This window comes from Haliotis rufescens, unplaced genomic scaffold, assembly GCF_023055435.1.
Source record: "Haliotis rufescens isolate VD_foot unplaced genomic scaffold, xgHalRufe1.0.p SCAF_16, whole genome shotgun sequence".
In the NCBI taxonomy this organism is placed as follows: domain Eukaryota; kingdom Metazoa; phylum Mollusca; class Gastropoda; order Lepetellida; family Haliotidae; genus Haliotis; species Haliotis rufescens.
Genome location: NW_025963846.1, coordinates 26,330,921 through 26,344,796, shown reverse-complemented (window position 1 = coordinate 26,344,796; position 13,876 = coordinate 26,330,921).

Sequence of the window (13,876 nt, the reverse complement as noted above, 5' to 3'; positions counted from 1 at the left end):
GTTCATGGTTGACTGGTGTTAGTCTAAGAATGTCATTCTATCTTCATGGTTGACTGGTGTTAGTCCAAGAATGTCATTCTATGTTCACGGTTGACTGGTGTTAGTACAGAAATGTCATTCTATGTTCATGGTTGACTGGTGTTAGTCAAAGAATATCATTCTATATTCACGGTTGACTGGTGTTAGTACAGAAATGTCATTCTATGTTCATGGTTGACTGGTGTTAGTCCAAGAATGTCATTCTATGTTCATGGTTGACTGGCGTTCGTGCAAGAATGTCATTCTTTGTTCATAGTTGACAGGCGTAAATACAGGAATGTCATTCTATTTTCATGGTTGACTGGTGTTAGTACAGGAATGTCATTCTATGTTCATGGTTGACTGGCGTTAGTACAGGAATGTCAATCTATGTTCATGGTTGACTGGCGTTAGTCCAAGAATGTCATTCTATGTTGATGGTTGACTGGTGTTAGTCCAAGAATGTCATTCTATGTTCATGGTTGACAGGCGTAAATACAGGAATGTCATTCTATTTTCATGGTTGACTGGTGTTAGTATAGGAATGTGATTCTATGTTCATGGTTGACTGGCGTTAGTACAGGAATGTCATTCTATGTTCATGGTTGACTGGCGTTAGTCCAAGAATGTCTTTCTATGTTTATGGTTGACTGGCGTTCGTGCAAGAATGTCATTCTATGTTCATGGTTGACTGGTGTTAGTCCAAGAATGTCATTCTATGTTCATGGTTGACTGGCGTAAATACAGGAATGTCATTCTATTTTCATGGTTGACTGGTGTTAGTACAGGAATGTCATTCTATGTTCATGGTTGACTGGCGTTAGTGCAGGAATGTCAGTCTATGTTCATGGTTGACTGGCGTTAGTCCAAGAATGTCTTTCTATGTTGATGGTTGACTGGTGTTAGTCCAAGAATGTCATTCTATGTTCATGGTTGACAGGCGTAAATACAGGAATGTCATTCTATTTTCATGGTTGACTGGTGTTAGTACAGGAATGTCATTCTATGTTCATGGTTGACTGGCGTTAGTACAGGAATGTCATTTTATGTTCATGGTTGACTGGCGTTAGTCCAAGAATGTCTTTCTATGTTTATGGTTGACTGGTGTTAGTCTAAGAATGTCATTCTATGTTCACGGTTGACTGGCGTTAGTACAGAAATGTCATTCTATGTTCACGGTTGACTGGTGTTAATGCAGGAATGTCATTCTATGTTAATGGTTGACTGGCGTTAGTGCAGAAATGTCATTCTGTGTTCATGGTTGACTGGTGTAAGTCCAAGAATGTCATTCTATGTTCACGGTTGACTGGTGTTAGTACAGGAATGTCATTCTATGTTCATGGTTGACTTGTGTTAGTCTAAGAATGTCATTCTATGTTCATGGTTGACTGACGTTAGTGCAGAAATGTCATTCTGTGTTCACGGTTGACTGGTGTTAGTCCAAGAATGTCACTCACTCTTCATGTTGAACAGATGTTAGTACAAAAATGTCACTCTCTGTTCTCGACAGACACGCGATGGTGTTAATACTAATAAAGTAAAAAGAAGGCAATCCGTCAATAAAGAATATCACTTACAGTGATGACAATAATTGCAAAGTGAGCTTTTCTATAAATATCCATTTGGATAGCGATCACGTGGTCTGGATCTTCGGCATTCATGTGACTATATTTAGGCAGCAATATTCCAGTTATATGACGGCGGTCTGTTAATAATCGAGTCTGGAGCAGACAATCCACTGATTGATATCATGAACATCGATCCACACAATCAGGATACGATGACATGCATAAACCAAGTGAGCGAGCCTGACCACCCGATCCCGTTAATCGCCTCTTACGACAAACATAGTTGCCTTTTACGGCAAGCATGGGTTGCTGAAGACCTATTGTACCCCGGATCTACAGAGCAAGACAGTCACTGTCACTGTGAAGGGGCGCCGGTCACGGAAGCCATCATAGGTTTGGGTCATTGCTATCCAGTCGCTTAATGCAATATATGTCTGAAAATAACTGTAGATGAGGTCTGTTTTATGGCCGTGCACAGCAATATGTAATTCCATCAACCCTACCGTTGTCTGTCCCATCGTGTTCTGTAATTACACTCTGGGTGTCAGCATGGCGTGGAAGACTTGTATTGGTAAACACGTAAACAGAATAAACACAGTCAAACAAGAGAGAAAAGGAAATTGTGGTAATTAACATTTAATGATAACGGAAAATAGAAAAATGTTGACCGTTAGGATTCTAATTGGCTACGACCACTGATGAATCATCCCACACCTCTGAAGTTGGAAACAGGCAGTTATACGAATATGAATGTGAATGAAAGAGTGTGTTTTCAGTGTAAGGAAAGTATTGAAGATGAATATCATGTATTACTTGATTGCCCTGTGTACGATGATTTGCGTGAAAGTTTATACGAAAAGGCGAGTTTTAGCTATCCCAACTTTCTAGAGTTATGCAAAACGGATAAACTTATTGTACTTTTTAAATATTATGTATTCTTTACAGCCAAAACCTGCTTTTTAATTCTCCAACGAAGACAAAATATTTTATATGGCTAGATACGGGCAGTATATTTCCATACCCCTTTTACACAAATATATTTATGCTGTACATACTGTGATACATTTTAAGTCTCTCGTAACCCTTAACGGGTGGCTCACTTTTATTTCCTTTTATATGTATTTATGTAATTATTTCTGTGAGGTGAGACTCAAATAAACAATCTGTCTGTCTGTCTGACTGTCTGTCTGTCTGTCTGTCTGTCTGTCTGTCTGTCTGTCTGTCTGTCTGTCTGTCTGTCTGTCTGTCTGTCTGTCTGTCTGTCTGTCTGTCTGTCTGTCTGTCTGTCTGTCTGTCTGTCTGTCTGTCTGTCTGTCTGTCTGTCTGTCTGTCTGTCTGTCTGTCTGTCTGTCTGTCTGTCTGTCTGTCTGTCTGTCTGTCTGTCTGTCTGACTGACTGACTGTCTGTCTGTCTGTCTGTCTGTCTGTCTGTCTGTCTGTCTGTCTGTCTGTCTGTCTGTCTGTCTGTCTGTCTGTCTGTCTGTCTGTCTGTCTGTCTGTCTGTCTGTCTGTCTGACTGACTGACTGACTGACTGTCTGTCTGTCTGTCTGTCTGTCTGACTGTCTGACTGTCTGTCTGTCTGTCTGTCTGACTGTCTGTCTGTCTGTCTGACTGTCTGACTGTCTGTCTGTCTGTCTGTCTGACTGTCTGTGTATAGAACTACACGTGTCAAGTTGGGTGGGTAGGAACCATTGTTTGGAGCCATTGAGTATTTACTCACACGTTGTCATTCTCGTTGAGTTTTATATTTCTAAAATTTATGTTCAGTTATTTCCCTGGAGTATTTTAAACAAATCAGTAGACATTTCATTTTGTTCTACCTAAAATACTGTTCCAAGTGACTTTTTTGCGTCTTTTCATGTGCTTCCCAAAGTGCGTCATTTGTCGGCGATACATAGGGGATTGAATATCCTATTTATTAATATATACTTTTTGTGTAGTTGTCTTCCGGAAAATTACATTATTTCATTACAAATGTAAAACCTTGAAACCTTTAAACGTAAATTCTCCCTACCTAAAACGCAGGGACGGGTCACTACCCCTTGTATTTGAGACTAAAAAAGTAGTTTCGTTTTTGGAAAATCATAAAATATATAAACAAAAGTAACAAAGAATATTCAGGGTCGCGAAAATTATGTATCATACATATCGATATGATTATATACTAAATCAACAAAAAATATTCATGAAAACTTCGAGACCGCTGTTGGAAGCGAAAGAAAACACGCTGGTCAAGTGACAAAAATGGCTCTTTCCGAAACGAACGGTCTCGATTGAAGAGAACTTTACAGTTTTTAACGGAACATTGTCAAGAACATAACAAACGCCATGAAGTGATATTAACTCTATAAATGACCATCTATCATTGTTTTGCCTTGTCAATGTGGAACTATTGTAAAAAGGAAGTCAACAGTTTGTGAACGGGCCAGACACTAATGATAAAGGGAGACAACTTGAGGGGAGGTCACTCTGGTATGACAATAGTTCCGTCAAAGTGTTATGTTCACAGCAGTGAAATATCAAGTGTTTTGTTCACTGCAGTGAAATATCAATTGTTATGTTCACTGCAATGAAATATCACTTTTCTTAACTTTGGAAAACTCCGTCTTCACACTTAGGTTTATAATTAATGGCTCAGCTACAACTAACGAGCCATATCGCTTCAACATATGAGTGGGGCGGTGGGGTAGCCTAGTGGGTAAAGCGTTCGCTCGTCACGCCGAATACCCGGGTTCGAATCCCATGGGTACAATATGTGAAACCCATTTCTGGTGTCCCCAGTCGTGATATTGCTGGAATATTGCTGAAAGCGGCGTAAAACCATACTCACTCAATCTACATATGTGTATTTATTCTACATGTTTGGGGTTTTGAATTTGTTCATGAGTTCGCAAGCATCTCGAACTAGAACAACAGCAATGTACATCCATTATCATCACGAACCGAAAGACACAAACGTGCAGATGTCGTCTAAATACACGCATTGCTAAATAGAACCCTAGCAGAAACGACTGCCGACACTCATCCATGATCAAAACTCCATGATGTTTATCTTTAGCATAATATATTGTTCTTGTTTCTTCGTTTGACCACCCGATCCCGTTAGTCGACTAATACGACAAACAAATTCGTCTCTTATATTTGTTTGTTTGTTGTTTAACGCCGCACTCAGCAATATTCCAGTTTTATGACGGCGGTCTGTAAATAATCGATTCTCGACCAGACAATTCAGTGCTTGGCATCATAAGCATCGATCCACGCAATTTGGATACCTAGACATGCATCAACAAAGACAACGAGCCTAACCACCCGATCCCGTTAGTCGCTTCTTACGACGAACATAGTCGCCTTAAATTACGGCAAGCATGGGTTGCTGGAGACCAATTTTAACCCGGATCTTCACGGGGCGGATTGTTCTTGAAAAGCGCTCTACGCATTTGTTGTCATTACTGTAAAAGTATTGATGCACAACCATATGCACCTTTGTATTGCATGATGCTTTATGTGCTCGGGTCGGTTTCACAAGGGTTAACTTTAAGTAGTACGAAAGAGACACCAAGTGTGTGTGTGCGTGCGTGCGTGCGTGCGTGCGTGTGACGTTCCGCGTCGCGGGGGCACGTTGACACGCCATGAACCAAATCACCGAGTCTGACATCCCCATCAATTTCGTACCTCATACGACTGACAATAGTGAATTGGGGACACATTCATTCTACCCTAGTCCCCAGCGTTTATGATAAAACTGGACCACCTCGGATGTCAGTGTAGAGGAAATTGCTGCAGCACAATGCCACGCATAACAAGGAACATTGAGTAATAGAATGCCATCAGCACAATGACATCACCTCATTGATGCTACGTGCTGACATGTGTGCTAAGTGCAACGGATTTCATCAATTCCCTGTCCTGCAACGTTAATTCTATAGCAAGATTCCTGTTAATGGCATGTATATTTCACACCATGTCGTACATTGTTGACAGTTGCCTCAACCTTCACACGCCTAGCAGCGTTTGGCCTGAATAATTAATTAATTCACTTTATAAGCTAGCTTCCCGCGTGACTACTAGGCTAATGAAAATCCCCCGAGCTCGCCCCTGACGTGACGAAGGGCCCGCACACTTCACGATCGTATATTTATTGTCCTAATAACTGAATTGGACCACGATATATCCTGCTTGATAAGCAAGTCACACGAAGTGTTCTGCAAAGCTAACGAAAGTGCAGCTGGAATATTTGAGGGCACGAGATGTGGGATGTCATCCAATCGGTGAATTAATGTGGTCGAGTTTTTTGTACTTTTGAATTAGAAAATTAGAAGATAAAAAATTATTTGTTATTAAAAAAATTCGTTGGAACGTATGTCACTTTTGGTTGGTTGTAGTGGATGTCCGAGAAACTCACCATTCCTTCAAAATAATTGAGCCGAGGGTTACAAGGATATTCCCCAACTTAAAACACATCTCTCTCTACTTTTACACATTGACAAAACATTCTCTTGTGGAAAAACTATTTGAAAAATAATGCAGGACTCTGAGAAGGCTGTATTTTTATACTGTGTGAGTCGCCCTTGTGTGATGCACGAGGAATGCGTTCTCTGCCGCTATTGCACGTGCACTAAGCTCCGTCGCGAGCCGATATTGACAAAACATGTTACACGGCGCTTCATAATGTCGTGGGGCCCTTAATTAGTATTGTATAAATCATTTGCACGTTGAACATACCTGCTTACAGGTATTATAGGAAATATTGAGTGAGTGAGTGAGTTGGGTTTAACGCCGCTTTTAACAGTATTCCAGTTATATCACGGCGTGTCAACTTAATGTGGGAGGAAAGCCCGAAGTGATGCAGGTCTCAGACGTTTACCACTTCGGTGAAACCCACGAGCACGGGTAAGGTGCTGACAAACCTAGAAACATAATCGGGGCGAACCGGGATTCGAACCCACAATCACAGGTTTCTGGCCCAAGGGACGCAACTCTGCACAGCGAATCGCGGCGCCTTAGACGACTGGGCCACCCGTGCCCCACGGAAATATTGATACATCAACAAGGATATATATTTGTTTACCTAAACTTCTTTTCTCGTCAAATGATGATACAGTTGCTTCAAATATGAACATTTCTGTAGGTAACCCGGCATAACACAACAATATATACATATTTTTCAGCTAAAAATAATTAATAGTTTATTTCACACCGTACTGTCATGTGTCGCGGTAGCCGATGCCGACAATGAGACGTCATCAAATCAAACAATGCAGGTTCGAAGCCCGCTCAAAATATAAAGAAAGTAGTTCCTTCTGTTCAGTGAGTGAGTGAGTATGGTTTTACGCCGCTTTTAGCAATATTATGGCAATATCACGGCGGGGGACACTAGAAATGGGCTTCACACAGTGTACCCATGTGGAAAATCGAACCCGAGTCTTCGGTGTGACGCCGTCTGGAAACTGATTGAAATCTTTGTGGAAGATAATGGATAACATTCGTCACCACTCGCCCCTTTCCGTAACCTGCAAGACGACTCGTCCCCCTATCGATGAATGTTATGTGCGAAAATACGACAAACCAATAAGAATGCGCGTATGATTTCAAGTTCTTCGTCAAAGAATCCCTCAGAAATAATTTCTGATTTTACATATGCCTTGCATCTAAAAATATACTCAAGACACAGTTTCATGCGTTCAATCATACTGTATAATTCCTCATGTCCCGATGTGCTTTAAATTGTATCTGGAATATATATCATATATGGGGAAATATATTTGAACCATTACGCAACTAGTTGACAATTGTTTTTGGTATGCCCGTTTGCGCTAAGACGGATCCCGGTCGCTATAATGGCACGAGTCGCTGTTCGGCTTGTCCCGGAATAACACGAGTTGGTCTCGAATGAATGGATAATTGACAAACAGCTTTCCTGACAAAATAATGGAACGTTTAAAACAATAGAATGACGTCACAGATGTGTTTTAAGTCAAACTAGTGTGTGTTGCTAAACGCCGCACTAAGCGATATTCCAGCTCTGTGACGGCGTTCTGTAAATAATCGAGTATGGATCAGACTATCCAGTGATTGGCATCATGAGCATCGATCATAAATCTATTTGTGTACTGTGAGAGGGTTGATCATTAACGTCGCATCGGCAATATAGCAAAAATATGTTGTTGTTGTTGTTTATTGTTTAACGTCGCAATTGAGATACGATGACATGCATCAACCAAGTCAGCGAGCCTGACCACCCAATCCCGTTAGTCGCCTCTTACGACAAGCATAGTCGCCTTTTACGGCAAGCTTGTGTTGCTGAAGACCTATTCTACCCCGGATCTTCACGGGTCGGCAACGACATGTGATCTGACAGACATGTTTCTCACAAGTGGTAGGCATTAGTGGGCTACACAGTTATGCAAACAAATCCACAATACTTTCTGTCGAAAACCAACAAAATAACCAAAATATTTCTTCGACACAAACCCCATTCGACAATCACTTCCATGTTAAACTTTGAAATTCACACCTAACATTCCAAGGCTTACTCGAGCCTGCACTACTAGTAGTAGTCGGTCCACGTTTCAAAACCGGGCTAAGGCCGCTTCACCAGAGGCTGTCTCGTCCACCGCGAGTCGCAGAGACTGTAGTGCACGTGCTGCACGGACTTCACGTGGTTGAAACGTGACCCGGCACAGGGATATGCAGTTGGACAGCGGAAGCTTTGCATATGACACTCAAGCAGTCGATATGTATGTGTGTGTTTGAGTTAAGTTTTTTGTTGCATATTACACATCAGACAGGATTCAAAGGATATTGCGATGTACAAACTTTATGTAGGAGGAATTTACAACTTTACAAACTGGCAGTCGGATCATAATGCGAACAATTTGGGTATTCGGATCCTGGCGTGGCAAAGGGATGCAACTCCGCACAGCGATTTGCGGCGCCTATGACGACGGGGAAACTCTCGAGCTCGCCCCCACATCGTATAGAGCTTTAAACAGGGTTACTTTCACGAAAGTTAAGGCCCTTGCTTTTCTCGTCATATTGTGTTCGAATCCTATCTCTGGTAAAATTTGAACATGTTGCCGTATTGCAGCAAGAATGGTTGCGTGCGAAGCCTCGGAGCATAACAGTAATACTATATCCTGCTAAAGGGTTCGTCCTTTCGCGAGAGACCGCCTCCGTGGTCTAGTGGTAGAGTGTCTGCTCGGAGAAAGGAAGGTCGCGGGTTCGATCTCCGGCTGCGTCATACCAAAAGACGCTAAAAGATGGTACTTGTTGTTGCCCTGTCTCGCGCTCTGCATTAAAGGGGTTAAAACAGGGACTGGTCGGGTCGGAGTCAGTGTACTGTGTCTGAGTGGGGTATTCATGTCAAACTGCGGCATGGTATTTCATTGAGCTAGCACTAAAAAATCGGCATAAGTCTGGACTAATACAAGCAGACACAAACACACGTGCATGCACGTCGTTATATAAGTGCAATAATCTTGAACGCGACCTTTAACCCCATTTAACCCCATTCATCTCATTGGACGCTGTTGCGTGGATCGATGCTCATGATGTAAATCACTGGAAATTCGGGTCCAGACTCGATTATTTACAGACCGCCGTCATATAGCTGGAATATTGCTCAGTGCGGCGTTAAACAACAAACAAACCAACCAACATTGGGCACTGGCATTTGATATACAAATTATCTTTACCGATATTGCACATGGTAAAATCCGCTATACACATTATATTCGTAGTCAGTTAAAATATACAATGATTACGTTTTGTTTTACTATCCTCGATCGGGGCATTTGTCTCGGCTGTCTTCACAGTTGACCATTCGTCACCACTCGCCCTTTTCCGTAACCTGCGTCGTCCCCCTATCGATGAATGTTATGTGCGAAAATACGACAAACCAATCAGAATGCGCGTATGATTTCAAGTTCTTCTACGCAATATCTATGCATCTACCCAATATACCCAAGACCTAGTTAAAAGTGTTAAATCATACTGTATAATACCTAATGTCCCGATGTGCTTTGAATTGCATCTGAAATATATATAATATATGGGGAAATATATGTGAACCATTACGCAACGAGTTGACAATTGTTTTAGGTATGTCCGTTTGCGCTAAGACGGAAACCAGTCGCAAAAATGGTGAGGTGAGGTGAAATTGGGTTTAACGTCGCGTCCAAGATTATTGCACTTATATAGCGACGTGCATGTACGTGTGTGTGTTTGTGTGGCTTGTAAGATGCCGATTTATAGTGCTAGCTCACTGAGATACCATGTCGCAGTTTAACATGAATACCCCACTCAGACACAGTATACGGACTCCGAGCCAACCAGTCCCTGTTTTAGCCCTGTTTTAGCCCTGTTTTAGCCCTGTTTTAGCCCCTTAATGCCGAGCGCCAGACAGGGTAACAACAAGTACCATCTTTAAACGTCTTTTGGTATGACGCGGCCGGGGATCGAACCCCGGACCTTCCGCTCTCCGGGCGGATGCTATACCACTAGACCACGGAGGCGGTCCGCAAAAATGGCCATGACAGGGCCGCGAGTCGGTGTTCGGCTTGTCCCGGAATAACACAAGATGGTCACGAATGCGAAGTTGACGGTTCGTGTCTTGATCGCGTAATAATGAACAGACGGCGCCTTTGATCTCGCCACCTAATATATTAGAATGACTCATAAGACGTCTCTATTCACATATGTTGTCACAACCTACATCACATACCCCAACAGTGAAATGAACAACACTCATTCAACCACACAGCAGCAAAATATACAAATTAACTGTTACATGTACTTTTCACAAGCTAAACTGAAGCTCAATGTTAACTGGTCCAAGCTAAATTAAATAATACACAACTACGAATTCAATCAGTTTTCAATTTTCTATTATTGCCCAATATATCATTATGTCCAGCATACATACGAATACTAATGGAGGTATCTTATGTTAAAAAGAACATCATATTTAGTGTCCTTTATCGTCCGACATAGTCTATAATCTGACATAGCAGGTAATTAACTTCTACAGTGTCGAGTGCAATTGGAGTAATAGAATCAGCAATCTGTTAAATTATCGACATAATGGAATTTACACGTCATTTAGTTGAGGTGTATGCTTCTCCAAGCCGGACACTAATGGAATAAGTTCCATTAATCCATTTTCTTTGTTGGTTGTCACTTTCGGAATTAGTCGTTAGTTCCCGTAATCATCCCGTGAACTAATTTTCATTAGAAGAGATGGAGCAGAGTGGATATTGAAAGACTGGTCGGATTTAAGAGGACGGCAGCACGAGGTATATGCATCAATGTTCAGTTTCACATATGTCTGATAATGATAATTATAGGGATAATGATAATAACCTCACCCCCGAAACGCCCCTCTGGCCTTTGCACTATCGTTAACATCATTGCTTTCGAACATCTTCATCAATTGCCGGAATGCTTGTCAAAAGACACACTCCTTCCGGAAACCGAATTTGTACTTTTAAAGAATCCGATCTGATATAATTTATTTGGTAAGCCGATTTGATACTATCAAAGAATCCTTTCTGAAAACATTGATACCGTAGGTATTCTATGTTCTGTGATAATGTTGTTGTTGTTGTTTTTGTTGAACCCATCTAAATGTATGTTGTTGTCTTTTCGTTCTTGCTTACCTATGTTGTGATGGTCTTTTTAATTGTATTTTTTTAACTTATTTTCGTCACTCCCAGAAGAAACCGCTTGTCGTAATAGTGAGTGAGTCGGGTGTAACGCCGCTTTTAACAGTATTCCAGTTATATCACGGCGTATCAGCTTAATGTGGGAGGAAAGCCCGAAGTGATGCAGGTCTTAGACGTTTACCACTTCGGTGAAACCCACGAGCACGGTAATGGTGCTGACAAACCTAGAAACATAATTGGGACGAACCAGGATTCGAACCCACAATCATATGTTTCTGGCGTGCCCAAGGGACGCAAGTCTGCACAGCGAATCGCGGCGCCTTAGACGACTGGGCCACCCGTGCCCCCGCTTGTCGTAAGAGGCGACTAACGGGATCGGGTTGTGACTAACGGGATCGGATTGTCAGGCTCGTTGACTTGGTTGATGCATGTTATCGTATTCCAATTGCGTGGATTGATGCTCATTATGTCACTGAATTGTCTGGTCCAGACTCGATCATTTACAGACCGCCGCCATACAGTTTGAATATTGCTGAGTGCGAAATAAAACAACAAACAAACAAAACTCCTAGAAATGAATTGATTGTGCCCCACGTCGCTGTGAACAGTAGCTCAGTTAACTTGAAGCGTGGGGTGTGTACTACGTAGTTGAAGGTTGAGTTGGGGCTTAACACTTACAATACAGGTCGATCACCATGATCACAGTTGATGTCCAAATTGCAGGTGTAATTAAACCTTAAACGACATTTTCGTTTTTGACATTTTTTCATCTTAGTTTTTGACCTTTTCGTTTTTGTTTTTGACATTTTCATTTTAGTTTTTGACATTTTCGCTTCACTTTTCAGCAATTCAATATCTTCTTTATACATGATTTATCACATATTTGTATGACAAATCGTGTTAATTTGCAAAAGGTTACGATAACAGTACGTGAAATATCAAAATATTGAAAAACAGACTCCATGTCCCTTATGGGCCACCGTATATACAGGACAAGTTTGGGATTGGAACCGTGATCACAGTTCCGGCCGAATTGCAGCGTCTTATACCCCGTTTACATGCACCCCAAACATATATGATGACTGAATTTAATGAGACTGTCCAACACATTGTCAGTGGATGCCCAGCTTTGTCACAAACACAGTATCTTGAGCGACATGATAGTGTAGCTCGATCATTATATATATTTTCGTCTCCCCCATGCTTGTGGTTTTGATAGAGAGGTCCATCCATGGTACGACCCAGAATCTGTTGTGGCGTCATGGAAAATGATGAATACAAAATTCTTTGGAATAGGCCCATTTACAGCCTCAGACGTATCCAAACCAACAAACCTGATCTTGTCCTTTTTGATAAATCCAATGAAATCATTTATATCATTGAATTTTGAACTGATGTGATTGACAAGATTGAGGAAAAACGTGGCAAATATGCGGACCTCGCTTTCGAAATGTCACGCTTGCATCCCAAGTACCAAGTTGTCCCACTCCCCATTGTTCTCGGTGTCTTTGGTACCCCCCAATATGTTGACTGACATTGTGAGAGTTCCCGGGTTTGCTACCAGGAATACAGCCCTTCTGACAATTTGGGTAATGCAGAAGGCTGCAGTGTTGGGGAGTCTTCATATTCTCCGAAAAGTTCTTGGTGGGTTTGACAAGGCAGCGCTTCCTGGGAGAAGTCTCATTCGCTGTCTGGGCTGCCTGTAGAGGGGGCAAGGGCCCTGAGCTGATGATGAGCCAAACCAGCCTGACTGTGCCAGGATATCAACCAAACCCTCTTTGCTGCATTTTGTATTTTATTCTGTAAATAATAATAATAATAATAATAATAATTATAATAATAATAATAATATTGAAATATTTACAGAGTCGCTGACTTGGTTAATGCTTGTCATCGTATCCCAATTGCGTGGATAGATGTTCATGATATCAATCACTGGATTATCTGGTCAAGACCCGATTATGTTTCAGGCCGTCGTCATGTAACTGGAATATTGCTGAGTGAGGCGTGAAACAACAGACAAACAAAACAAACAAACAAACAACGTAAGAGGCCACTATGCTTGTCGTAAGAGGCGACGAACGGGATCGGGTGATCAGGCTCGCTGACTTAATGCATGTCATCGTATCCAGAATGCGTGGATCGATGCTCATGATGTTAGTCACTGGACTGTCTGGTCCATATTGTATATTTCTGAGTGCGGCGTTAAAAAAACAACAACAGATAGATGGCACTCCTGTAAAAGAGATCAGCGAATTAATTCCGAAATATCTGTAGATTAATAAATAAATACATACATTCCTGAAGTCCTCACTTATAACGGGATTTTTGGAGTGAGTGAGGTGGGTTTAACGCCGCTTTTAACGGTATTTCAGTTATATCGCGGCGTGTCAGCTTAATGTGGGAGGAAAGCCCGAAGTGATGCAGGTCTCAGACGTTTACCACTTCGGTGAAGCCAACGTGCAGGCAGACAAGCCCAGAAACATATTCAGGGCGAACCGGGATTCGAACCCACGACCACAGGTTTCTGACACTCGTGATCAGGCAGCGCGTCAGTGTGTTGGTGTGAGTTTGTTCAATGTTATAATGACACCAATAAAAAGTCAGAAAACATATTTGCGTGTGAAT